Here is a 25,004-nt window from a genome sequence, read left to right as displayed (position 1 = left end):
CACCTGCTACCTTTCAGTAACCACCTGGGAAGAAGTTTCCTTCCTCTCCCATAACAAATCCCCCCATATTCAGCAGTCGCCTGTGAAATGCACTCCTGGCCAGATGGGGTCACACTGACAATGACTGCTCTTTCCTTTTGTTCTTAGCAGGCAAGGGAATTGAAGGAAAGTTGTAGTTTCCTTCTTTCCCTGTATTTCTGCAAAATGGCCAGCACCAAACTGGCCCGTGAATAGTTCCATTGAAATCCATGTAAGAAAGGATTTCAGGGCTGGGCTTGTATGGCTTGATCCACAGCTCATTAAAGTCAGTGGAAGGGCTCCTATTTGGATCAAGGCCTTAAAGCAGCTTAGCACTGGGCCTCAGGCTCTGGATTCAGGATGAGATACTTCTCGCACAGCCACTGTGAAAACCTGTGGCCAGGAGCGCATTTTCATAGGGGACTGCTTAATCTGAGGTGGTAGGAGGTTATTATAAGAGAGCAAGGAAATTTCTTCCAAGCTGGTTACTAAAGGGTAGCAGGTGGCATAAATATAGGCTTATGTTGTATGCATATATTTTAATATATATCCCTTGAGCAAAGCCTTCAAAATATGCAATCTTTATGCACTATATTGTAACTATTCTAAGAACATGAACTAGATAGATTTCTGCAGAATCCTGGAGAGAGACAAGTCTGTTTCTTTATAGGATCAGGTCAAATAACATTTTAAAAAATATTTGAAAATCCAAAATATCAAAAATATTTATGGGGTCAGGCTGGTAAGATATTTTCCTATCATATCTGAATAATGATGTTACACAGATGGCTAGCATCTCCTGGCTCAGGGAAGATGAAATGGGCCATCCTTAGGCAAAGCATATGAGATGATTTACATCTCTCATGAACAAAGTTGCTCAAAGGAGAATAATGAGTGGGGCAGGAGGAAGTGAGAGTGGTGGGAAACTGCAGAAGAAGCCTGCTAATCTCCACTGCATTCCTTTGGGGATGATTTGGGACAGGGGATATGAAAGTAGGGGAAACCACCATGAGAGAAACTTGGAGCAGAAGCCCTCTCTCCAGTTTTACACTACTGTAACTCCTTCGTCTTTGATGAAATTACAGTGATTTACAGCAATGTTGAAAGAAAATCAGGCTGCTTCTTTCCCTGAAACAGAAAAAATATGAAAAATAGGTTCAATTTCAAACTATTTTTCAGTGCATTATATAAAAATGTGCCAGTCTCAAATTCATCTGCCATCTGTCAGCCTCCTTCATTTATTCCGTTCATTTTTCTTGCATTCCATACACAAGGACAAAGTCAGAAAGGTATAACCATGCCAACATGTTTCTGAAAATATAAAAGCCACATAGATATTGTTTACCTTCAAAAAATGCTTTTAGATGCACAGGTACGATATCAGGCAAGAATATACTTTAGCTAAAGAGCAGAGTTAGTTAGTGGCTACTTTAAAAATCAATAGTGAATTCTGCCTACTGAAGAAAGCATAATTGACTACTGAAGTCTGTTTTCCTAGAATCTAAATCAATTTGGCAATGCTTTTCCCTGAGGTGTCTGTTTTTCTTTCTGCAGTATGTTGTGATGCCAGTGGCCAGGAACTTGGTAATGAATAACCACAGTGACACAACATACTGGACAAGCCACATGATCAAGTACTTTATATTTGCAGAATTTCATGCCTGCCCTCCACAAAAGGGATCAGAACCTCTGTACTGGTGGGCTTATCTGGACTCCAGACTAATCTGTTATGCAGACAGCCAATCAAAGGAGAGAATCTGGAATCCCAACAGTGGAGCTGCTCTGAGTTTGGTATTCCTCCCCCAGCCTGGAGTAGCCTGTGTGTTGCTTCTGCATCCCCTGTGCAGGTGACAGTGGCTGGCGGATGTCTTATCTCTCAATGACCCCCTGTGGAGCTGGACACTTATCCAATCTATCTGTGAGTCTATATGGCTCCAATCACGGTAATAGCTGACCATCTTCACATCAGCACACTGCATATGTGCACTCGCTGCTCGGTCTCCTTAAATCATGACCTGTTGTGCAGAGGAACTGCACTGGTTCCATTGCAAAGAGGACCCTACATACCTGAGGAGGAAGAAGAGGCAGGACTCGACCCTGAGGGGGAAATCCTGCTCCCAGTGAAGTCAATGGGAATCTTGCCATTAGTTTCAGTAAAGCCATAATTTCACCCTGACTCAGCTGGCTATTGTTAGTTTCCTCTGGACCAGTTCCATGTTATTTAAAAGCAGTTTTTAAGATCTAGTTTATTTTTAGTTGAAATGCTTTACATGTCATAACATCTCAGATTCCAGTGCGGTATCATATTCTAAGGGATGTTGTTGATCTGTCAATTGCATAACTTAGTATTGCATTTAATATCTTTTTCATATTCATTTTTAAATACACTCCCACATACAATGCCTAATGGAAGCAGAAGTGCAATAGATACTTTCCAGAGTGATACAGCTTAGTGCCTTGATTTTCCATTTTCAAAATACTTAAACAATTAAGCAACACGATGGACTAATTATTTGCCAAGTTTTGTTTTAAAATGTCTCTGTTTTTCTATTTTGCAGGCAGAAAAATGTACGGACAAACTTCTGGTTTTATTCTTTCAAACTCTTACACCCACCCACCAGAAAAACTGGTTCTGCCTCAAAGAGTTTATAATCTGTGCTGTATATTTAATGAAAGCTTTAAAAAAGTCACCCTTGTGATATATGTAACTGAGCAGTGTGTTCTTGAATCAATACCCACCCCCCCACATTTTAGTTATGAAACTTTTATTGTCCCCCACACTTTCTGCTGGTAGCACCACAGCACATCATAGACTAGCCATTCCAGAGTTACTAGCCATCTTCTCTTAAAATTTGGAGCATTGGAACTGGTTTATTGTAGCACTACGTTTCTGCCAATAATCTAGGAATTTTTTCACTGGTTAAATCATACTCCTGATTACTATAGGTTTCAAATATCTGTTAGAAAGCTATCAAGTCCATTATTCCCTGCAAAGTGTTAAACAGACCTTACCAACTGCAATGACAAGACATAAAATACTTACATAAAAAATTTGAATTGTGCTTAGCTGTCAAAGATGAACTGAGGCTGATGCAACTGGTTCCTAGACTCTAGGCGTATCCTTTTGATTTGATTTGCTCCACTTAGCGAATGGATTTGTTCCAAGTAATATGTTAAAAATAGAGCTGGTCTTAAATTCCCCCCGCCCCCCTTGAAATTTTTGATGAAAAAAAGTTAATTTTTTGTCAAAGTTTTCCACAGAAATTTTCATTTCTCACTACAAACTGAATGATTTTGGCCAAAATTGTTTGTGTTTTGGCTGAAAACTTTTGAGTTTGGGCCAAAATATTTAAATGAAAAGACAACATTTTCCATGGAAAGCAGACACTTTTTGCAAAAAATGTTTAGTCAAAATCCCAAGTTTCCATATTAAAAATAGCTTAGATGGAAAATACTTGACCAGCTCCAGTTAAAAAGTCAAGAGCTAGATTCGAACTGGTATTATGCAGCTGGTTTTGCAGCCTAATCTGAAAAACCTACAAATGCAAGCATTATAAGAAAACACCTTGGTAACTGTTGATGTACAAGTGCTGGCCGGAAATTGGAATCTAGTCCAAAAATATTTAAAGTAAAAATGGCAGGTTGGCATATGTGAAGTTACTGTACTCTGTATTCTATGTGATATGTGATGAATGGCTTATTGAACAGTTACTACAATTTGCTGAGTGTTGCTCTTTCATTGTAAGTGATTTAGGGTGAAATCCTTACCGTATTTAAGTCAATGAGAATTTTGCCATTGTCTTCAATGTAGTTAGGATTTCAACCTTATTGTGCATAGTTGAATATACCTACAATTTTTACTTTTCCATTCACATTATTTTCAATGAATTCTGAAACAGTTGTAGCACAGCACTAACCACGATGCATCCTGCATATTTTATCAGGCACCTATAGTCATCTATTTATCACTTGTAACATATGTTGCAAAAACATTAGGAAACATGTAGTAGATGTTTATTGCTAATTTTATACTACCTCGACCATGTGCCATAAATACATTAATCAATCTCTGGGAAGTCATTTGTAGTGACTTAAAATAAAGTTTTCTAAGCAAGGAAAATATTGCCTTTTTTTTATATGGCTGGCCATCAAGAAAATTCAACTTCAGTTTAAAGGCCTGATGAAAGGTCAGATAACTCTGTTACTTCAATGAAACTCATTTTCTGTAATAAAATACCATGCGATAGGGGAATGGATAGCTTTCAGCACTGTAATGGAATATCAAACCCTTTACCTTTAAGTTACCAGTTCAAAATTGACCCAGATTGATAAGTAAGCAAGAAAGTACACCCAAAAAATACATTTGGATGGCTGACCGTTGCCGATAAGACAGACAGATAGGTAGTCTGAGCAGTGTCTCCAAGAAGTGAAACTTGCACTGTCTCTGCTTGTGCGGTGTGTATTTACATGGATACACTGATTACGTTACTCTGAGGCAGTCTGGCATTTTTCACAAGGATTAAAGTTCACCTAAAGTACTTCTCAGCTTGCTGATTTCTTCATAAATTCATTTTGTAAATAGTGTACCCTGTTGATGATACTAAGGTGCTTGCATCAAATGAACAGCATAGTGAAACAGTTTCAGAAATATGGAAATAGTCTCCAGTGATCTAATGAGGTTTTTGATCAGGCCTCAGGAAGGGGGATATGATGGTGGAATTAGCCAAATACATTTTTATTGCCATTATGATTGCTAGCAGAGTGCTGTTGAATTGGTGAAAGCCATTGGGTCTAAGTTTGATCTCTCACACCTGTTTTGTTCTTGTTTAACCTCATTGATTTTAACTGCTTTATTCCTGATTTACACCAATGTAAATACGATCAGAGCCAGGCGTGCTGACTTCTGTATAATATCATAGAAACGTAAGGCTGGAAGAGACCTTGAAATGTCATCTAGTCCATCCCCTGCACTGTGGCAAGATGAAGTATACCTAGACCATCCCTGACAGGCATTTGTCTAACCAGTTCTTAAAACCTCCAATGATGGGGATTCCACAACCCCCCTTTGGAAGCCTATTCCAGTGCTTAAATATCATTTTAGTAAGATCGTTTTTTCCTAATATCTAACTTAAATCTCGCTTGCTGCAGATTAAGCCCATTACTACTTATCCTACCTTCAGTGGACATAAAGACCAGTTGATCACTGTCCTCTTTATAACAGCCCTTACCATGCTTGAAGACTTATGAAGGAGACTTCTTTTTTCAAGACTAAACATGCCTAGCTTTTTTAACCTTTCCTCATAGGCCAGGTTTTCTAAACCATTGATCACTTTTGTTCATCTCCTCTGGTCTCTCTCTCCAATTTATCCACATCTTTCCTAAAGTGTGGCATCCAGAACTGGACACAATGCTCCAGTACCAAACAGAGCAGAATAATTACCTCCTATGCCTTACACCTGACGCCTGTGAATACCTCCCAGAATGATATTCGTCTTTTTTCACTGCATCACATTCTTGGTTTTCATTCTATTTGTGATCCACAGTAACCCCCAGATCCTTTTAAGCAGTACTGCCTAGACAGTTATTTCCTATTTTGTATTTGTGCATTTGTTTTTTCCTTCCTAAGTGTATCACTTTTCATTTGTCTTCATTGAATTTCATCTTGTTGATTTCAGACCAATTCTCCAGTTTGTCACAATAATTTTGAATACCAATCCTAACTGTTGTCAGATACTACCGGTGTGGTGCTCTGCTTTCTCCTATGTTGATATCACTCGGCTGCGTGCGTGTGTTCCCTCTGTGTGCTGCCCCAGCTCTGCGCAGATAGCTGACACAGCAGACCCGAAGAGAACCCCCAATAACCACAGAGTCTAGTAAGATGCAAAGTCACGTCGACTAGGTTTATTGCGACCTTGGACACAATTGCAGTTCCCTGTAGGTTTCTTAGCCTAACTCAGGGCATACTACGAGAAAGTGCCTCTTGGCAAGGACCCGGCTCAGTGGCGGGACTTTCCACTGCCCCCGTGACTGGACAAAGACACCACCCCAGGGATACATTCTTATACACAGGTACAAACAAGTTACACATCACTCCTGACGTATTGAGGTGCAACCCCTCTACGCAGCAAGGTACAACCCCTCTACGTAGTAAGGTGCCGCCTCTCACCTTGTACATGTTGGTTTGATCAAAACAACTCTATCCATCATTTTACCCTTTTGCCCCTGTCATTGGGATGGGTCAGCTTGTTCCTTGAGTGTGGAATGTACAAGTATGCGAATGTTCTGATATCTGGTGTCCAGTACCTTTTAGGTATGTCTCTTTTTGCAGCATCAGCCCTTTCCTTGCCAGCTTCTGTGAGCAGGGCCTGCCTCTGGCTCACAGCTTAACTTTGCTTTATGTTAGCAAAGTCTTGACCATTACTTTAGTTCAGGCCTTAGGCCTCATACCAGGCCTCTGATACCAAGATTTATATCTCAGGGCCTCCTCTTACTACACTAACCTCCAACATGCTTGCGACCACTCCCAGCTTGGTGTCATCTGCCAATTTTATAACGATACTCTCCATCCCATTATCTAAGTCATTAATGAAAAATTGAATAGTACCAGACCCAGGACAGACCCTTGTGGGATCCCACTAGATAAGTCCTCCCAGTTTGATAGTGAACCACTGATAACTACTCTTTGAATACAATCTTTCAATCAGTTGTGCACCCACTACCTATAGTAGTTTCATCTATACCACATTTCGAAGTTTGATTATGGGAATGTCATGTGGGATATGCTCAGTCTGGAGGCAGCGTATAAAGGGTAGCAGCCCAACTCAATGGGGAGAGCCTGCTGATGGGAAACGACGCAGGCTGCAAGCTCCCTGCAGGGAGTTGCTACAAGCCCCGACTACGGGATTATGGCCCAGAAAAGGGATGGCACCGGTGGGAGCCCGGCCATTTGAGGACCCCAGAACCCCAGGGAAACCAGGGAGTTTCAACAAGGGGAAAGTGTAAGAAGCAGCCCAAGGGACTCGAACTCTTCGCCGGTCAGTGAACCGGGGAACCGGCCAGCATGCTTCGGGAGGATCCCCACTGACTCAGTGGTGAGCACCCCGCCACTGCCAGGACCCTGGGATGGGGCTCGGAGGAGCAGGGAGGGCCCGAGTCCCTTTACCACTCACTGACTCTGGCTATTGGGCCACGCTACCCTGACGGGAAGGGTCTAACTGGCTGCAGAATCGCCTCTGTCCTTCCTTTTAACTCTACATGACCCGACACCCCACAACAGGGCTTACCTACCCAGCGACAACTTGGTGGAGAATGCTGGCATTGACTGGGACTTGCTGAGAGGTCCAGACAAGGGGAATTAGACAGGGCAATCCCTGCAACAACCCAACACAGATACCGAGAAGCTCCTTAAGTGGATGTTGGAAAGTCAGCAGCAGAACGCGGCTCAGGAGGAGCAACAACAGCAGGCTCAACTGATGTAGCAGCTCGCCAATCAACAGCAGCTGCAGATTATCCAGCAACAGGAGCAACAACAGCAGCTGCTCCAAGAGTTGGCAGCCCAGGACCAGACCCAGCAGGAACGCCTGGTCCAGCAGGTGGCGATGCTGCTACAGCCGGCAGGACCTACAACATCTCACCCTGGTACTACAGGCTCTGAAGGAAGCAGGACTCACAGCAAACCCCGCCAAGTGTCACCTTGGGCGGAAAGAAGTGCCCCACTTGGGATATATGGTGGGGGCAGGCCAACTCCGTCCCCGGTGGACAAGGTACAGACCCTGAGGGACTATTCTGCCCTTACAACGAAAAGGAAGGTAAGACAATTCCTGGGCTTGGCCCGGTACTACAGGTGGTTTGTGCCAGACTTTGCCATGATAGCCACCCCCCTCTCTGACCTCACAAAGAATTCACGGCCATGGAACGTCCGGTGGTTGGAGGATTGTGAAAGGGCCTTCTGGACCTTGAAAGAGTGACTTACCCAGGAACCCATCCTGTTCCATCCAGATTTCTCAAAACCCTTTATTTTACAAACGGACACCTCAGAAGTGAGGCATGGGGCTGTGCTATCACAGAAATGAGATGGGGAGGAACATCTGGTACTGTACCTAAGCCAGAAGATATTTCCCTGAGAAGTCAAGTACTCTACCATCGAGAAGAAAGCCCTTGTGGTAAAATGGGCGATAGAGACTCTATGGTATTACTTACTGGGGAGCCCCTTTCATTTTATTACAGACCATGCACCCCTACGATGGATCAACACCATGAAGGATTCAAACGCATGGATTATAAGATGGTACCTATGAGTTCAGCATGTTATACCGCCCAGGTAGGGCCCATGCTAATGCAGACTTTTACTCCCGGGCGGGAGGAGAGGACAAAGGGGATGGACCACCGCTGGATCCTGTCTTGAGGGGTAGGGTGTGTGATGGGATGTACTTACCCTGCACCAGCCCCGAAAGGGTTAACTCTGCTTTGCAGGCTGAGGAAGCCCTGCCCCTCCGACCCTGCTGGATATGCTCCTACCCTGTGACAGACTGTGTTAAAAGCCTTACTAAAATCAAGACATATCAAGTTTACAGCTTCCCCCATCCACCAAGCTAGTAATCCTCTCAAAGTAGGAAATTAGGTTAGTTTGGCATGATTTGTTCTTGATAAAGCCATATTAGCTATTACTTATAACCCTGTTGTCCTCTGTTTGCTTACAAATTGATTGTTTAAAAATTTGGTCCAGGTATTGAAGTTAGGTTAGCTGGTCTATGATTCCCTGGTTACTCTTTGTTCCCCTTTTGAAAGATAGGTACTATGCTTGCTCTTCTCCAGCCCTCTAGGACCGCACCTATCTTCCATGATTTCTCAAAGGTGATCACTAGGAGTTCCGAGATTGCATCAGCTAGTTCTGTAAGTACTGTAGGGTGAATATTCTTGGACCTGTTCTTTCTTTATTCTGGCTTGGGTTCCTTCCTCCTTTTTGTAAACATTAATTGTGTTGAGTATCTGGTCACAATTAACTTTTTAAAGAAAAGAGTGAAGCAAGATAGGCATTAAACATATCACCCTCCTTTGTGACATCTGTTATTAGCTCTCCTTCCTCAGTAAGGAGAGGGCCTACACTTTCCTTTGTTTTTCTCTTGCTCCTACAATATTAAAAAGCCTCCTCTTATTGCCTTATATGCCCCTCGCTAGGGGTAACTCATTCCATGCCTTAGCCTTTCTGATTTTGTCCCTACAGACTTGCACTGTTCTTTTGTATTCGTCCTTAGCAATGTTTCCACTTTTTGTAGGATTCTTTTTTGATTTTCAGATCATTAAAGAGCTTCTGCTGTAGCCATATTGGCCTCTTCCCATTTTCCCTATCTTTCCTTTGCATGGGGATAATTTGCTGTATTGCCACTTTGAGACCATTGTCCTTATTGTTTATTTGAGTCCAGTCCATTGTCCTTATTCCGCTGTTCTCACTCCTTCCTTTCTGTAGAATCATGATATTTTGGGCAACAAAATGGCAAATGAAATTTAATGTGGATAAATGTAAAGTAATGCACATTGGAAAAAATAACCCCAACTATACATACAATATGATGGGGGCTAATTTATCTACAACAAGTCAGGAAAAAGATCTTGGAGTCATCGTGGATAGTTCTCTGAAGATGTCCACACAGTGTGCAGAGGCGGTCAAAAAAGCAAACAGGATGTTAGGGATCATTAAAAAGGGGATAGAGAATAAGACTGAGAATATATTATTGCCCTTATAAAAATCGATGGTACGCCCACATCTCGAATACTGCGTACAGATGTGGTCTCCTCATCTCAAAAAAGATATACTGGCACTAGAAAAGGTTCAGAAAAGGGCAACTAAAATGATTAGGGGTTTGGAACGGGTCCCATATGAGGAGAGATTAAAGAGGCTAGGACTCTTCAGCTTGGAAAAGAGGAGACTAAGGGGGGATATGATAGAGGTATATAAAATCATGAATGATGTGGAGAAAGTGGATAAGGAAAAGTTATTTACTTATTCCCATAATACAAGAACTAGGGGTCACCAAATGAAATGAATAGGCAGCAGGTTTAAAACAAATACAAGGAAGTTCTTCTTCACGCAGCGCACAGTCAACTTGTAGAACTCCTTATCTGAGGAGGTTGTGAAGGCTAGGACTATAACAGCATTTAAAAGAGAACTGGATAAATTCATGGTGGTTAAGTCCATTAATGGCTATTAGCCAGGATGGGTAAGGAATGGTGTCCCTAGCCTCAGTTTGTCAGAGGATGGAGATGGATGGCAGGAGAGAGATCACTTGATCATTGCCTGTTAGGTCCACTCCCTCTGGGGCACCTGGCATTGGCCACTGTCGGTAGACAGGATACTGGGCTAGATGGACCTTTGGTCTGACCCGGTACGGCCGTTCTTATGTTCTTATGTTCTTATCATTTCATGATCACGTTCACCAAAATTGCCTTCTACCTTCAGATTCACAACCAATTCCCCTGTGTTAGTCAGAATCAAGTCTAAATTAGCTGTTCCTCTGGTTACTTCCTCCACTTCTGAAACAAGAAGTTGTCCCCAATCCATTCCAAGAACTTACTGGATATTGTGTTTCACCATATTACTCTTCCACCAGATGTCTGGGTAGTTAAAGTCCCCCATCACTACCAGGTCATGTGTTTGTGTTTGTTCTAGAAATGTCTCATTCACTTCTTCTGCCTGAATAGGTGGTCTAAAGTAGATCCTACCATGACATCACCCCCGTTTTTTCCCTTTTATTTTCACCCAGAGACTTTCAGCTGGTCCGCCTCTCCCCTTCTTCTGGACCTTAGAACAAATGTATATACTCCTGGTGTACAATGCAACCTCTCTTCCCTTTTTCCTCCTGCCTGTCCATTTTGAACAAGCATGTTTACACTATTATGTACACTATATATACGATGGGAAGGCCTCAGCTGGTTAAATCAACATAGCTCCATTGAAATCAACAGGGCTTCATCAGTGTACATCAGGTGAGGCCCATATGAAAGTTATAAAAGCCCTGTTTAAAACAGCTATTATTCTTCAGTGAATAGACCTTCATGCACTGTTGCCGATGCTCTCTAATTTTCTCTGTGTGCTTACACTGCCACTTAGATAGCCTATTTGAGTGCTCACTGCTATCTGCATGATTTCTCTGTACTCCTTAGGGCCACTGTGATCCTTTTCAAGTGCTCCACCCTACAATTCCTGACCTCCCGGCTCCTGCTGACCGGTCTGATTCATTCTCCGTTTTGCCTCTGATGGTTTTGATCTTTTCTCCATGCACTTCTTGACAGTTTCCTTTCTCACACTGTGCTCAGCTTGACAGTTCCCATCCTCTCTGCACTTTCCAAACTGATCAAATCCTTTTTTCCCCAACTCCCTCACTGCTCTTTCTTAGGTTGCTAGCAACTCTAGGTGCTCTAATCTGTTTTTCACATAATCTACAGTGTGGTTTGTCCGCCCCTCACTATCCGTATGTCTGACAAACAGGTGTTTTCCCCACTGCCTGGCAGGGTTGAATTTAAAAGATGACACAGCTCCTTTTTTTGTTTTTGTTTTGTTTTGTTTTTTAAGTAAAAACAAAATGACAGGCTAAGATTAAAAATGAAAAGTGAAGAAGAAAAGACTCTTTTGTCTATGCTCTTTACTGCTTGAGGTGGACATAGTAAGAAGCTTCACAATGTTTTAAAGCTCTTTTCTGCAAATATTTGACATTGAAAATAGCAAGTGTACCAGTTATTGCAAATTAGCATTAAGAGTATTGTGACAGACTGACAATATCCTGAACAAACCATATGGAATTAAGATTAACTTTATTGAATTAAATTAACCTGTATTGAATTAGGGTTAATACCTTTGGGGTAACTTTGTATTAAAAAGGCAATTGTGTGTGCATTATTGTGGCACTGTATGTGCCTTCTCTAGTAGGGAGAGGGGATGCTAATGAACTTCCTCTCTAATCAACCCTTTGAAGCCACACCCTAGAGAAGTGTGCACATTAGAAGTATGTATTTACATAATGGCATAGAGAGTACACTTATAAAGTTTGTGGATGCTACCAACCTGGGAGAGTTGCAAGTGCTTTGGAGGATAGGGTTAAAATTCAAAATGATTTGGACAAACTGGAGTACTCCTCTGAAATAAATAGGATGAAATTCAATAAGGACAAATGCAAAGTACTCCACTTTGGAAAGAACAATCAGTTGCACACATACAAAATGGGAAATGACTGCCTAGGAAGTACTGCAAAAAGGGATCTGGGGGGTGTAGTGGATCACAAGCTTAAATATGAGTCAACACTGTAACACTGTTGCAAAAAAAGCGAACAGCATTCTGGGGTCTATTAGCAGGAGTGTTGTAAGCAAGACAGGAGTACTACTTCTTCCACTCTACTCTGTGCTGATAAGGCCTCAGCTGGAGTATTGTGTCCAGTTCTGGGCTCCACATTTCAGGAAGGATGTGGACAAATTGTAGAAAGTCCAGAGGAGAGCAACAAAAATGATTAAAGGACTAGAAAACATGACCTATGAGGAAAGATTGAAAAAACTGGGTTTGTTTAGTGTGGGGAAGATAAGATAAGATTGCAGGGTGGGGGCATGATAACAGTTTTCAAGAGGTTGTTACAAGGAGGAGGGAGAAAAATTGTTTTCCTTAATCTTTGAGGATAGGACACGAAGCAATAGACTTAAATTGCAGCAAGGGCGGTTTAGGTTGGACATTAGGAAAAACTTCCTGTCAGGGTGATTAAGCATTGAAACAAATTACCTTGGGAGGTTGGAGGTTTTTAAGAACAGGTTAGAGAAACACCTGTCATGAATGGTCTAGTTATTACTTAGTTCTGCCTTGAGTGCAGGGGATTGGACTAGATGACCTATTGAGGTCCCTTCCAGTCCTACACTTCCGTGATTCTATGATTCTGTGACATACTAGTTCAGACTGGATTCTCCGGGGACCAAGAGACAATTAAAGGGTTTTTGAATAAATAGCCTTGTTTTAAAGTGGCTTGTGGCCACCTTCCTGATCCAGCAAATGGGCAGGAGCCTTGGTCCATGGCAGGCCCCAATCCTTTGAGAAAGGTTGGAAGGACTGGGCTTACTTAGGTCTCATCAGACTGCGTGCTTGTTCTTAACTAAAGCTGTGAAGAACTTGCAACCACAAGGAATCCCCCTTGGGGTTTGAAAGACTGCTCCTGCCAGAATCCATGTTAGGGTTGGGATTAACTCAGGTAAGCTTGTTAGCAGGCATGTCAGGCTCTTTTCTTTTTTTAAAATGTGTTTTCTCTGTAATGCCTTTTATCTTAGGAATAAAGTAGGCTTGCGTAGGAAGTGCTGTGTAATAACATAGCTGTAGCAATTACACCTGCTAACCAACTCTGAAGCACGCGTCCTTGGCCAGCCTCTCTGTGCTGGGGATAAAACTGTATGGGCAGGGAACAGTGCAGCCTGGAAATACCCCAGGCAGAAGAGAAAGAGACACGAGTTTCCCATAGATGCTGGAACTAGGGGTGCTGCTGCACCCCGTGGCTTGAAGTGGTTTCCATCATATACAGGGTCTGTAGTTTGATTCAATGGCTCTCGGCACCCCTACTATACTAATTGTTCCAGCACCCCTGGAGTCTCCTCCAGAAAGGCAATGGCTGAGGAGCTGGAAGCCTGAGAGGGCCTGCCCTTGCTGGACCACTAATGGGAAATACAGAGGCAGATGCCCTGAACTGTAACAGGTATATCTACACTCCCAGCTGGGTAGACAGACTCAGGTTAGTTCTGCTTAAGCTATCGTGCTAAAAATAGCAGTGGGGACACTGTGGTATGGGCAGCAGCTCAGACTAGCTGCCCAAACACACACCCAGCTGACTCCCTGAGTCTGAGCTTCCACCACCACCCATGGCACAACATCCACAGTGCTCTTTTCAGCAGGCTAGCTTGAGCGGAGCTAGATCTCATCTGTCTAGCCTGGCTGGGAGCAGGGCCGCCCAGAGGATTCAGGGGGCCTGGGGCAAAGCGGGGGAGCTGCGGCGCTTGTACTCACCCGGCGGCGGTCCGGGTCTTCGGCGGCATTTTGGCGGCGGAGGGCCCTTTAGTCGCTCCACATCTTCGGCAGCACTGAAGGGTCCCCCGCCGCTGAAATGCCGCCGAAGACCCGGACCACCGCCAGGCCAGGGCTCGCAGAGCCCCTGCGAGTCCCGGAGCAAATTGCCCCATTTGCCCCCCCGGGCGGCCCTGGCTGGGAGGCATGCTCTCAGCTGCTATGTAGACATACCCTTAGATCCTAAGGGCTTGATCCTGGCTTAAATAGTGCAGGATCAGACATTGGAGGCACAGTTGTGCCTAAAGATGCAGCAACAACGGTACCTCTACCCATTGAAAATGTAGCCCTCCTCCTATATAACATGGTTATAGGGTTGGCAAGGAACAGCTGCAGAATATCATTCATTCAGGGTGATGAGCTGCAAAGCTGGGCTTTGTGAACTCAAGGAAAGAGGGGTGGGAATGTAAATTTTGTTGCCTCTTTTTCCTATAAAAGTTTTCTTGTGCCTCTGGGGTAAAAAAATCAAGAGTTGTAATTATGATGGCACAATCGCAGAATTAAATGGTTTAAGTAACCTTCCTGTTCCTTTTGTTTCATTCTGGGGTAAAGAGCACAAGGATATAAAGAAATAATAACTAGTGCCTTGTAAAGAAAAGTGGTGATTAAAATGTAAAAGAAGCCAGGTGGTTGAGCTAACAATAAGTGTGAGAGAAGAGCAGCAAAATGGCAAAACTCAGACCCAATGGGCCTGATTCTCAGTTTCACATGGTGTAATTTCATTGACTTCAGAGGTGTAATTGCTGATTTACTCCAATGTAAGGGAGAGGAGGATCTGGCTCATTGACTTCTGCAGAGTGACTGCACCAGTGTAACTCAGCAGAATCATATCCAGAGGCTATTTCCACAGTCTTAATTTCTATATCTTAAACTGTTGCAGAGACTGGGCCTCTTACAAATGGAATTATTTCAACATAAAACTGGCATGTGTCTGCTCAGGCACTGAATTGAAGTTTAAATAATTCAGCATGAAAGATTTGCTCGAGGCTTTTGCCGCACCCAGTTGGCATCATCTGCCCTTCGATGGACAGTGGCCCCTAAACAGATGTCAGACTGACTCAGGAAAGTCTGCTTAAATATAGTAGAAGAGTTTTTAGAAGATAATGTAAAACACCCATCATCCTGGAAGGGAATACACAGATAATATTGCCATGCATGTAATTTAATACTTAGCGCTCCATTCATTTATATAAAGGATGCAAGATTAATTCCCTTGGGTTTGATAAGGATTAAAATAACTACTCCTTCTAGTAACGATTCTTTTAGTTGTTGTTCTTTTAAGTTTGCACTTCCCACCTGTAGGAGAAAGGTGAGGAAAAGGTTTGAAGAATGAAAAACGTCAGCCTTTCTTCAATTTCGAATCCACAATATTAACGATCGCCAATAGTACACAGGCTGTGATGTGCCCAGCTGGCATCCCCCAGAATTATGTGCTTGGTGCTTGACTAGGGTGACCAGATAGCAACTGTGAAAAAATGGGACAGGGGGTAGGGGGTAATAGGCGCCTATATAAGAAAATGTCCCAAAAAATGGGACTGTCCCTATAAAAATGGGACATCTGGTCACCCTTTGCCTGACTATGCCATAGAGAATTCACTTAGGGCAAGATTGAGCCTTTTGGGTCAGCTAAGAGTAAGGGGCCAGTCGAGAGAGCCCTCAGAAAACCATAGCTCCTTCCTGCTCCATTTTTGCCCTAGTTGGCATTTCCTTTGCTGACTGGCATGTGAGGATTGGTGGACAGCCACAGTTCTGCTCATCTCCCATCCACTTGCTCTCAACGGGGAGTATAGGGTGTACACTCCCTGCTTCCTCCCCATGCCCAGAGTCACAATCAGCAGAGGCAAGGGTAGAGGGGATTACTCTCCTGCAAGGCCACATTAGAGCAGATCACAAACAAGCCCTTAGTTTACAAGCAATACAATATTTTTATAGTCCTTGACTTTTAAGATTCACATTCAGCAATATTAACACAGCATAACAATTTTGCAACACAAAACTCTGGCAAAATACTTAAAGTTCTTTTCTTTACACCATGCTTCAAATGTTAGCAGTACATAGGAAGATTCTGGCAGGCAACATTTCTCTCTCCTCCCCCTCCCTGCTCCAGTTACATGCTATAAAGCAAGGTATTCTTGAACACTTCATCAGCTGACAGCATTTGCTCTATTAGTGAAAACTATACATGAGTGCATTTTGGGCCAGATCCTCAACTGGTATAAATCAACATAACTCCGTTAACTTCAGTGGAGCTAGGCTGATTTACACCAGATGAGGATCTGGCCTCTACATCCATTTAAGAAATTTTACATTATGAAAATTGTTTTATTCTAGCTGGGAAACTACTAGCAGCGTTACAGCTGCAGAGGCATATTACAAAATGTGTCAAATGTTTAGTTGAAGCTGGGATTTACTTTGTGCATTTAACAGGCAAATACACTCTCACTCTCTCCCTTAACTTTAACTGATTCAACAGCAGGAGTTGAAAAAATATTATTTCACAAACAAATCTGTGCCAAACCTTCAGCTTCATTCCCCATCCTCCTCTTTGTGTGCGTGTTACTTTCTAATCCTATTGTTCCATGAAGACTTGGTCAGCTCTGCACAGCTGGAGCACTTGTCTCACAAGCCCTACTTCTTGGCTGCAGGTTGAATCATGGTGCTCCTACTCCACATCTCTATCCATTGTCATCTCGATTTTGTGTGATTGGATATAATGGAATGGTTGTGTAGACACGGTCATGCACATGTGGATACAGTGCTGCAGTAAGTAACTTAGGTTCGTTTTCTGGCTTTTCTTCCATCTACCTTTCCATGGCCCTCTCTTAGATCTGGTTAATTTGGTCTCTCAACGTGTTTTGCTTCAGTATCCAGTTCCTCTCAAACATTGGTTCTTCCTCTCTGTACCACAACATAATCTCTGCCATGCATGAGGGACTGCCCAGTGTCTCGGTTCTTCTGAAACATGCATCTGCACCAGGCATAGAGCATTAGGTTTGTCTCAAATGCAAAGAAACTTTCAAGGAGGTGTAAGAGTGCCATGCTTTCCTCTCTGCATCCCTTCTTCCCGCTTCCAAAGTGGTGCTGTTACAGATTGGGCCGCTTACACTTTTAACTTGGTGTACTAGCCGAGTATGATTAGACAGTCCCCCAACCTGAAGCAAATACTCACCAGCAACCACACACCACACAACAAAAACACCAACCCAGGAACCAAACCCTGCAACAAACCCCGATGCCAACTCTGTCCACATATCTATTCAAGGGACACCATCATAGAACCGAACCACGTCAGCCACACCATCAGGGGCTCGTTTACCTGCACATCTACCAATGTGATATATGCTATCATGTGCCAGCAATGCCCCTCTGACATGTACATTGGCCAAACTGGACAGTCTCTATGGAAAAGAATAAATGGACACAAATCCGACATCAGGAATCATAACATTCAAAAACCAGTAGGAGAACACTTCAACCTCCCTGGTCACTCAATAGCAGACCTGAGTGTGGCAATTCTTCAACAAAAAAACTTCAAAATCAGACTCCAACGTGAAACTGCAGAACTGGAAGTAATTTGCAAACTGGACAGCATCCTATTAGGCCTGAATAAAGACTGGGAGTAGTTGGGTCATTACAAAACCTAAACCTAATTTCCCCAACACTAATTTCCCCCTACTGTTACTCACAGCTTCTTGTCAACTGTCTGAAATGGGCCACTCTCATTACCACTTCAGAAGTTATTTTTCCTCCCTTGGTATCCTGCTGTCAATTGAATTGTCTCATTAGACTGGCCTCACACTTGGTAAGGCAAATCTCATCTTTTCATGTATTTATACCAGCTCCTGTGTTTTCCATTCCATGCATCTGATGAAGTGAGTTCTAAGCCCACGAAAGCTTATGCCCAAATAAATGTGTTAGTCTCTAAGGTGGCACAAGGACTCCTCATTGTTTTTGCTGATACAGACTAACATGGCTACCACTCTGAAACCTTTCCCCTTACAGTTTCAATTTGATTCCCCTGCCCTTTAAAGTTGGCGGTGTTCTTAAGAACAAGTGGACTCATATCCAGAACAGATCTTGTTTTACTCTGAATAGCAGACAACACTCTTTTCCAGAGACCCCCTCTTTGGAGAGATTGCAGCCAACTATCCTGTGTCTTGCTGATGGGGGCTCTGCTCCTTGTCAGTAGAGATTGAAGTGTTCTTCCTTTGGTGGATCAGTCATAAAGTGAGGATGTGAGTCAGCAGATGGGACATGTGGGGTGGGTTCCTGGAAGTTCAGAGTGGGTGCCTTTTACCTATTCCAAATAACCACTGCAGAATTCAAGGTCACTCCTCACATTGTGTTAAGCTATTTCTATCTTCATGTTTGCTGACCATAGGTAGGAGGGACTGAGGGATGACCTATTTTACCTTTAACTTCTCCCCATCCTATCAGAAGTATTTCTTAGGAGGTGTTTTATTGCCACGTGTGCCAGGAAAGAATATCTGAACAGCTGAGGAAAGAAACCCATGCAGATCAAAGGTACCTGTGTCTGCCAACAAGCCAAGTTGCATTGTAGCAGGTGTTTAGGAAAGCCATTAAGACCACTCGGGATGGCAGAAAGCATGTAGCAGGTAAGTGCTGCCCATGGGCAGTTGGTATGCAGGGAGGCCCATGTAGAACAATGACACCAGCAGGGGACTGAAGGCATTACCACAGTCAATGCAAAGAAGCTCTCAGCACACCGTCCCTGAAAAGCATAAACCATCATCAAATGAAAAGGCATTAGTTGAATGGTTATCAGCTGGTGTACCTCACTGATTTCAGGGGAGCTACACTGATTTACACTAGCTGAGGATCTCTGCATGCCCTGAATCCCTTGTATAGTGGATCCATACTAGTTGCACTGCTGAAGAACACTCCTTGGCCACAAAGGCAGGTCAGGATTTGCTCCTTAGTGCTAATAATTCCAGTTCCCAGCCACCCCTATTTCCTCAGATAAACAGTAAGAGCCTGATTCCAAGTTACTCTATTCCTTGTAGCTGGAGTTGAGGGGTGGGGTGCTAAGGTGGCTTTATACCATCTTTGTGCTCCCCAAATTCTGGGGCCAGGAGGGGCCTACCAAACCCCAGTGTAAGTTAGACCCTCAGGACTGCTTTAACCTTTGCTGTGCTTTTTTGTGGCTCCTGTAGGCCCTAGGAAGCAGAGAACAGCCATAGGGCAGAGCACTCAGGCCACATCACGTGCTGGGACACACAGGCAGGGATTATTTATTTGTATTATCGTAGCATCTTGAAGCACTAGTCATGGACCAGGACCCCATTGTGCTAGGTGCTGTACAAACACAAAACAAAGAGACAACCCTTGCCCTAAGGGATGATGTAGAGCCAAAACACCAGCTGTACCTGAGATAGGAAGGGCCCACACAGCAGTATTTATGGGACCATTTCTATCCACCCTTAATGCCTGTTTGTGCTGCCCGAGCACAGTAAAGGATCCTTAGTGTAAATAAGAATCAGGCCCTAGTTTTCTTCTTTTAAAATAAATCCTGACAGTGAAAGGATGAAATTCAGTTTAGCACTGAGGGTTAGGTGCTCACCTGGTATAAATCAGTACAACTCCATTGAAGTAAGTGGGGGCCATGTCACACCAGTTGAGGATATGGCCTGAGTCTCCCAATGTCCCTATTCCATCCCACGTTGTCTTGGTTTAATCTTATAAATTACATTTTATAGAAAACTGTATGTAGAAACAGATGTAAACATTAATTCTACCCCTTTGGAGTTCCATAAAAACATTAAGCCTCATAAAACTTAATACTTGACAGAAGTAAAGCTCTAAGCATAGTACCTAGCCGTAGCTATAGAATACATTTTACTTAACTGTAACACAGAGTGTGGGATACACAAAGCTCCAATCTTAATCCTTACCTATCACGTGCATTAAAACCTCAGACCTGGTAAGGCTTAACACAGAATGAAAGAGAAAACTAAAGCTCAAGCCTTAATACCCAACTGCAGAAAAGTGGGCATAGTTTAATGCTACTTTTACATTTATAAAACATTTACAGATGGTTGATGGGGATCCGATTCTCAGCTGGTGTTAATAAGTGTCACTGTGCACCAATTGACACCAACTGAAAATCTGGATCAAATATCAGTTTCTGCTCTCATTACTTGGCATTTGTGCTCATGTAACTGCTACGGGTATCAGTGGTGTTAGTTCAGCTCTCCTACTTTCAGCCTTCTCCCAGGGACCAACCACAGCTTCCCTCAGGGACCTTCTATAGTGCCATGGTGTCTGGAAGCTCCCACTTGCCTCTTTTCCTGAGTGACCCGGGCAGGTCCCACCTACCCCCTTTTCCTGCTCTCTCTGTCTCACCAGATCTTCTCTCCCACTAAGGCCAGATGCCTTCTTTTAAACTCAGAGTGAGCTGATGAGTCAAAGCTGCACTGGCCCGGCTCCCTCTAAAAGGGCCAGTGCCACTCTGTGAGAGTCCCCTTGCTCTCTTTCTTCTCATTTATGCCTCTAAGCTGTTGTTTCATGCCTTCCTTCTCGCTCATCTCCTACCCTCTTGTTCTCTTTTCCTGTATAGTCTCCCTTCCTTGGCCCAGTGTTCTCTTGAGCCTCAAATTTCTCCTCCCTGTGGTCAGTTGTCTCCCCACATATTTCTTTACTAACAAGAAAAGGGTCATCACTAGCTACCTTGTCTACTTTGTACAAGGCCTCCTATCTCCTCTGCTCCCATGTCTTGCATTATGACATGGTAAGCAAATGCCATGGTCTTTTTCCTGTGGCCCTATGCAGCATGTAGTTTGAAGGAGGTGTTGTTGTGCCTAAGATCTGCTGTGGCTTTTGTTTAAGTAGAGAACCTAACTCTCAGTGTGACACACAGTCACAATTAAGGAGCTTTTTATAAAGTACAAACCACATTCTGACAGTATTGCATTTTAACAATGAAATTCTAACATAAAACATTATTATTTGCTTTACTGTAATAATTATTATTAGGAATAGTAACCTCCATGTGTAGATTGAGAAGAGTGTATTTAAAATAAAGCAAAATACATGCATTCAGCTGGGTTCAACAGAATAAACAACACTCTAGATACAAGCCATAGAAATATAACCAAATAATACTAACAGGCCATCACATCTTCATCAGTGTATGATGCCAGTCTGGAGAAAAAAATGTCTCCAAAACCCTTCTTTGTATTGATCATACTGCGGAGCAGATTCTTCCAAGTAATATCATAGAAAGCCCCCAAATGCCATAGTTTTAAACCAATAACCTCTTCTAGAAAGGGGTTCTTTAAGGAAAAGGAATAAAGTGTCACATACTAAAAGTTCTAAGTGCTAATAGTTCCAGGTCCAAAAGCAACCCATGCTTGGGCCAAAAGCTCAGCTATATTCCTGAACTCATTGGAAATCAGGCTAGGTCACCATGAAGTTGCCTTCTGCAAACTTCAACCTAGGTTGTAGACCTAGACTGATGAAATTCACACTGGTAGACAGGACTAATTTCTAACCCACTATTTTTTATACATTTGCAGGAATCCTTTACATTAATACTACTAACTATATAATCTGGACACCAAGGTTACATGTGTTGAGCTCTATTCACTATTTGTTGGCATCTAAGTTGTTAGCTATCATTAGAACTGATTTATTTCCTTTCCTGGGGAAGTGCTAACATGTCTCTGCTGTGAACACTACATGACCATTGCGTGGTGTGAAATCACCCACCTTCTTTGGGAAGGAGGGAACCTTTTCTTTTTTCCTTGCCTGTGATCTGGGGGAGTTTGGGACACCAAACTGAGGATCTGTTCAACTCTGTGGCTTAGCACTTGTGTGGAGAAGATGGCTAATCATTCAGGAAACTGACCAGTGGAGTGATCTATTCATCTACTGTAGTAAAAGTAGGAAAATTCTCCTAGCAAAGTATAAAGACAAGTCAGTCTAATGGCTATTCAGCAAGTAGTACTGACATAAAATGTATCATTTCCTGAAAAAGATTTGCAGAGAAGCTGACCCAACACTCTTCTAAACAAAATTTAGCGCAGCATCTAAGAGCATTCAAAATCCAAAATATCCTGAATGCTGATCTTTGACCTTTATTCCGTCATTTCATTACAGCTCCCCTCAAGTGGCATTGGTGAGTACTTTGCATTCTGGCTACCCCACAGAACTGGTCATGAATAAATCCTAGGTGCTTGGTCGCTGCTAGGCTATTATCACATCCTTACATCATCACAGTTAGCCTGACAAAAGGTGTAAGACTGACTCTGACCAAAACCCTCCCACTTTCAGCTTCTTGTGTGATATGCTCTTTTTTGTGATTGTTGTGAAAGTTGCATGGCATATATAAGTTGCATTGTGTAATTTTGACTTCTCGTTTAATGCTTTCAAAAACTGCACCTATTGGGAGCTCAACTGAGTTGCTAATGAATAGCTAATTTGCCTCTTTGGGATGCTAACACAAATAAGCTTAATTTTTCCTCACATAAATAGCACTTGCAAAATTTGTAAAACAGAACTTATGTGGAAAAGGTATTTGTTCTTTTCATCCAATTTAGTAGCGCTCCGATTTTCATTCACTGAAAAAACAGATGATTTTAATAGCCATGCACTACTTAGGAATGGTCATGGGCCAATGCAAACATTATTCTATCTAGTACCAATAACTTACTCCTTTTAAGATGACTTCACAGCTGTATTTTTAATAGTATGTGTGATTCCTTAGTGCTTAAAGTGGTTCATATTATACCTTTAATTTCTTTTATTATCTGCCAGCATTCCCTGAATTCCTGGGCAGCTAATACTCATTCACATTGCCAGTCAGTTGGACTACAGTGTACTTCCATTAGTCTCTCCTATCTCTTTTTCTTTGTGGATGCAAATGGGCAAAACAGAACAGCATTAGATAGTGTGGACTAAAACCCAATGTGCATTTCTAACACATTTTTTTTCAGTAGAAATAAAAGGAAAGTGAAATGAAAGAAAGCAAGGGGATTCTTACACAATGTGGAGCCACCCTGTTACACAAAAATGAATGCCGTATATTAGATAGTTTCCAGTCTATAAGAAGGGGAGAGGAGAACAAAAGTCTGATAATTAGAGAGTGTAGTAGGAAGAGAGCCTGAGATACAAGCTCTTGTATTATGTATTAGAGGCCTGGTATGAGGCAGGACCTGCTTGCAGAATTTGGCAAGAACAGGGCTGATAATGCAGAAATACACATTTTTAAGAAGTGCTAAGCACAAAGTACTTACGCAAACACATTCTGATATTAAGTGGTACCAGAACATTCCGATATTAAGGATGGTACAAAAACTTTCCCCAAGGGTAACAGGAACACACTAACCCCTCCTAAAAGATAAGGGCAGGATGACAGTACGCAATAGAGATGTTTTGATTGAACTAACATGTCAAGGAGATGGGTAATAACTAGCCACGTCAGGGGGCAGTAACTAACTATGTCAGAGGCAGTACTAACTTGTTTGTATCAGGGTATAAAAATGTATCTCAGAGGGAGTATCTTTGTCCAGCTGAGGGTGGAATGGAAAGTTCCACCATTTACTGAGCTGCGTCCATTGTTATGGGCATACATCCTCATAGAGTTGTCAGGTGCTATTACCGTGTTTTGTCAACAATAAACCTGGCCTGGTACCTTCGTACGTTAACAGATCTTGTGGTAATTGGGTGGTTCGCTCAAGGTCTGCTGTGCTGGCTGTCTGTGCAAAGCTGGGGCAGCACACAGGGAAAACACACACACGCAGCTGAACATGTAACCACAGAGTGTATGTTGTTATTTTCAGAGAGGCCTCTCCAGATGGTGCTCCATTGCTGGTCCTCTTCTTCTCCACCTCTGTTGGATGCTTCCAAAACCCTTCCCCTTTCAGGTCACCTCCAATCTCCCTTCTCTCTCCACAACTTAAGGTGTTTTCTAGCTCTTCTGTTCTAGGCATGCTCACTCTTCATTCCTGCCAGGCTTTTACTTGATCCTTTTGTCCTACCAGGCTCCTCCCTTTGGAATCCTCCTCCCTTTGGAATCCTTATACTCTGCTCACTAACATACTTTCCTGATCCTTTTGTAGCCCCTCCCTCAGTCTTTCACTAGTTTTTTAGTGGACCCACTACTTTCTTTTGTAACATTTCTGCAGATCTCGAATGTCTCTCTCTCCTTCCACAGAAGTCCACATTTTCCTCCAGTCTCTCCACACGCATCCCTTGCCAATTCTCCATTTCTCCTAACATCCCTGCTCATGCCATCCTCATTCCTCTCAGTCTTATCTCAATCTTTCAGCATCCATTGTGGCTGCCATTGTCTCTTTCCATTATCTCTGAGTTATTTCATGACTCTTCTCATCTCATTCCTATACCTCTTGTTCATAAGTTCTTCCATTAGCCATCCTCCATCTGGGTTCATTCTTGGTCTTCTCTCTGTGTTCTTCCACTGGCATGGGTCAAAGCTTTGGAGAAACAGCCCCCTTTTGAGATCCAGATAGAAGCAGGTAATTGCTTCTAAGTTGTAGCTGTAAATTTTCTATCAATGAATAGAAACTGTTAACATTTTTGGCAGCACCTCTGCGTTTACTGTGGCCATATAGTAATGTTTCTGTATCAATAATTACAATGTTGGGTTTGTTATTCCAATGATTTTTTACTATGTTAGCAAACAGTAATAATATAATATAATCCTAGGTTGAAAAGAACTATTAATTTACTTTTTTTTACCAGGTACAGAACTCTCTCTGTAAAAAAGAAACTTTGATGGTGTCACGCTGGTCAGTCATATTTTCTATTATAAAATAATAATACCTTAATTTTTTATTGAGTGCTTTTCAGCCAGAAGAATTATCTAACTCTTTACAAACTTTCTGTATACAGGAATAAATTTGCATCCTAGTATAATGCAGAGCAT

At 42.6% G+C, this 25,004-nt stretch overlaps 1 protein-coding gene across 1 annotated transcript in view; it reads left to right on the top strand.

The window, feature by feature from the left end:
* The window catches only part of STK32C (serine/threonine kinase 32C), a 248,012-nt gene that overhangs the window by 112,197 nt on the left and 110,811 nt on the right, over nucleotides 1–25,004 (top strand). The window lies entirely within an intron of this gene.

The sequence above is a fragment of the Emys orbicularis genome, chromosome 7, assembly GCF_028017835.1.
Source record: "Emys orbicularis isolate rEmyOrb1 chromosome 7, rEmyOrb1.hap1, whole genome shotgun sequence".
In the NCBI taxonomy this organism is placed as follows: domain Eukaryota; kingdom Metazoa; phylum Chordata; order Testudines; family Emydidae; genus Emys; species Emys orbicularis.
Note: the sequence above shows the minus strand (reverse complement) of the source record. Positions and strands in the feature narration are given on the sequence as shown.